Source organism: Myotis yumanensis, unplaced genomic scaffold (genome assembly GCF_028538775.1).
Source record: "Myotis yumanensis isolate MYYU_CA2020_CCGP unplaced genomic scaffold, mMyoYum1.0.hap1 SCAF_11, whole genome shotgun sequence".
Classification (NCBI taxonomy): Eukaryota; Metazoa; Chordata; class Mammalia; order Chiroptera; family Vespertilionidae; genus Myotis; species Myotis yumanensis.
Window position 1 is genome coordinate 73,125,650 of NW_027223762.1, and position 3,677 is coordinate 73,129,326.

Below are 3,677 nucleotides of genomic sequence, written 5' to 3' on the forward strand. Positions count from 1 at the left end.
ATGTACGAGGGGTCCGATTTTTAAACATTCTCATGAATGTTTTTTATTTTATTTTATTTTTTAATCTTTAATTTCTTTATTGGTTAAGGTATTACAAATGTGTCCTCATCCCCCCAATAACCCGCAACCTCCCCACCCACTCATGTTCTCATCCCCCTGTTGTCCATGTCCATTGGTTTGGCTTATAATGCATGCATACAAGTCCTTTGATTAATCTCTTCCCCTTACCCCCACCTTCCCCTACTTTCCCTCTGGGGATTGATAGTCTGATCACTGTTTCTCTCTCTTTGGATCTGTCCCTGTTCATCAGTCTATGTTGTTCTCTATATTCCACAAAGGAGTGAGATCATGTGGTATTTATCTTTCTCTGACTGGCTAATTTCACTTCGCATAATGCTCTCCAGTTCCATCCATGCTGTTGCAAATGGCAAGAATTCCTTCTTTTTTTACCGCAGTGTAGTATTCCATTGTGTAGATGTACCACAGTTGTGTTTATTTTTTACTGCATTTCTGGGAAATGTCTCCCCCATAACCCCCCCATAGGCATTTCCCTGGTGGCACCTCCCTACAGAAAGCAGATTAGTGACTGCCTGGGGTTAGGGTGGGAGGACAGGGTGGGGCACTGGGAAAGGGAGGCAACTGTTAACTGGTATGGGTTTAAAGTCCTACAATTGGCTCCTCTCTGAGAGGGCGTGGCTAGGCACTAGAGGGCGTGGTTGGACTCTAGGGCGGGCCCAGCCAGCTTAAAACCCTGCTGAGGGGTGGCTGCCCACACTGTGGTGGCTGTTACGCGTGGAGGCATGGAGGAGTGCGCTTGCCTCTGCGAAGTGGGCTCTTTGCTGGAATGTCGGTGTCATCAGGAGTGTCAGGGCCCAGCTGAGAGGGCAGAGGCCAAGGGCAAGGAGTGTCAACAGGATTGCCAGGGCCCAGCTGAGACGGCAGCGGCCTAGGGCAAGCCAGCACTGGCAAAAAAGCACCTCGAGGCGGACACGGAAGGGCGGTGCTGTGCGGGGAGTGGAGGAATCTCGAGCCCCATGCCGCCCCCGTACTGCTCGCTGCAGGACCTGCCAGTGGAGATGCTAGTGAAAATCTTCGCCTTGCTCCTGGGCACTGACCAGCCCAGCCTGGCCCAGGCCTGCACCAAATTCCACCACATCCTGCACACCGACAGCATCTGGAGACGGCGCTGCCGTGAAGAGTATGGTGTTTGTGAAACCTTGCAGAACCTGAAGATGATCGGTATGTCTTATCGAGAAGTCTATGCGAAGCTGTGCCACCCATACAGAAACATTTTGGGATTGTGGCAACTAGATAAAGACTATGGAACACTGCTGAATGTAGTGGTAGATGGCTTATGCATTACTGGTGGGACGAGCAGGCCTTCCCATAACACCCATGTGGATGACCCAATGCAATTCAAGCCCTCCTTTAGAATTCGCCTGACAGAAAGAAAATCAGCCACGCTGGAGTACCTGGATGACTTCTACAGCTTTTCCCACAGCCGCCACCTGCAGATTCAGAAGGACAGGTTCAGCATCCAATGGATCCAAAGAGACCACCGAATGGATTTACCACCGCAGATTAGGAGAGAACGGGGGCTGGAGCTGGTGCGGGAGGACAGACAGCAGTATGACTGGGTGACCTACTGCCGCCTCTACCTCCCGCCAAGCCACCCGGGCGACCTCATCAGGCCAGGCCTCTTCCAATTCAAAGACGAGAGCTTCAGACCAAAGAAGGTTGCCATACTCAGCTTCCATGGGAAGTATGCCAGGGTCACCGAGATCAGGGGAGGGTTAATCTGGACGTTTGAGATCCACCTCAGGAGCGAGATGGCCAGATCTTCTGCAACTTCAATGAGCTCTCCCGCGTGATCCGGGAGATTGAAGAGCAGGTGATCCAGAAGCAGCAGCAGCAAGAAGACGGGACTGAGGAAAGCCAGGGCCATGGCTGGCAGAGCCCTGCCCAGCCCAGCATCGGGGAGTCCAGGGCTGCAGCTTCGGAGGAGCAGCCTGCTCCGTTTGTTCTGCCTGTGAGCGTGAGCTCAAGAGACCAGAACTACCCCCGAACCTGCAGGATGTGTTTCTATGGCATGCACAATGTTATCTTAAGTGGCTTCCACAACCTCATGCGCCTCCCTGGAGTCGTCATCCTGTTCGATCAGAACCACCTCGGGTTCATCTCGCTGGAGGAGAAATACTTCATCCTGCTTGGCAGAGTCCAGAACACCTTCCAGAATGTGGAGGCGCCATCCCCGCAGGCCTTCCTGGAGCTGCTCTCGAACGTTCAGTCCAGACACCCTGTGATGAGCAGCTTCCATGCACTTTGAAGATTTGGCCTTCTGACCAGGTTACCCACCTTTGTTTGTTTTTTAAATCCTCACCCGAGGATATTTTCCCATTGATGTTTAGAGAGAGTGGGGGAGAGAGGGAAAGACAGAAATAATCCATGTGAAAGAAACACATCAGTTGTTTGCCTCCTGCCCAAGCCGGGACCTGGGCCAGGCTGGGTATGAGCCAGCAACTGAGGTAGAAATAAACCTTAGACCAGTGGTCTCAACCTTCCTAATGCCGCGACCCTTTAATACAGTTCCTCATGTTGTGGTGACCCCCAATTTCATTGTTACCAGTTGAACATAATTAAAGCATAGTGATTAATCACAAAAACAATATGTGTTTTCCCATGGTCTTAGGTCTTCCCATCCACAGGTCCAGGCTCTATCCACTGAGCCAAACCAGCTAGGGCTGAGCATGTCCTTTTAAAAAGAAAGAAAGAAAAAGGAAAGAGCCTAAAGGTAGATAGTGTTAATTGTTAGATTGTACAACTCTGAATATAATAAAAACCACTGAATTGTACATTTTATTTTATGTTTTTAATTAAATCTTTATTGTTCAGGATTATTACAGTTGTTCCTCTTTTTTCCCCAAATAGCTCCCCTCCACCCAGTTCCCACCCCACCCTCTGCCCTTACCTCTCTTTCCCACTGTCCTCATCCATAGGTGTATGATTTTCATCCATTCTCTTCCTGCACCACCACACCGCTTTCCCCCTGAGAATAGTCAGTCCACTCCCTTTCTATGCTCCTAACTCTATTATATTCACCAGTTTATTCTGTTCATCAGATTATTTATTCACTTGATTTTTAGATTCACTTGTTGATAGATGTGTATTTGTTGTTCATAATTTGTATCTTTACCTTTTTCTCCTTCCTCTTCTTAAAGGATACCTTTCAGCATTTCATATAGTACTGGTTTGGTGGTGATGAACTCCTTTAGCTTTTTCTTATCTGTGAAGCTCTTTATCTGACCTTCAATTCTGAATGATAGCTTTGCTGGGTAAAATAAAGTTGGTTGTAGGTTCTTGGTATTCATCACTTGGAATATTTCTGGCCACTTCCTTCTGGCCTTCATAGTTTCTGTTGAGAAATCAGCTGACAGTCCTATGGTTACTCCCTTGTAAGTAACTGACTGTTTTCCTCTTGCTGCTTTTAACACCTTTTGTACAGCTCACGAGCTTTCTCGTGTTTCGCGTGCCATCTGTTAAGGACCGCTCATGAGTTTTCTCGTTTTTCACGTGCCATCTGTTATAGACCTTAGATGTCAACACACTGTCTTGTCCACATCGAATGAAGCGATCTCATTGGTGGAAACCGTACAGGTCAATCTATGAAAAACTATATA

At 48.3% G+C, this 3,677-nt stretch overlaps 1 pseudogene; it reads left to right on the top strand.

Moving 5' to 3' along the window:
- The first annotated feature begins 1,034 nt into the window (after window positions 1-1,034).
- On the top strand, window positions 1,035-2,326 carry LOC139019338 (F-box only protein 31 pseudogene; annotated as a pseudogene).
- The last annotated feature ends 1,351 nt before the right edge of the window (window positions 2,327-3,677 follow it).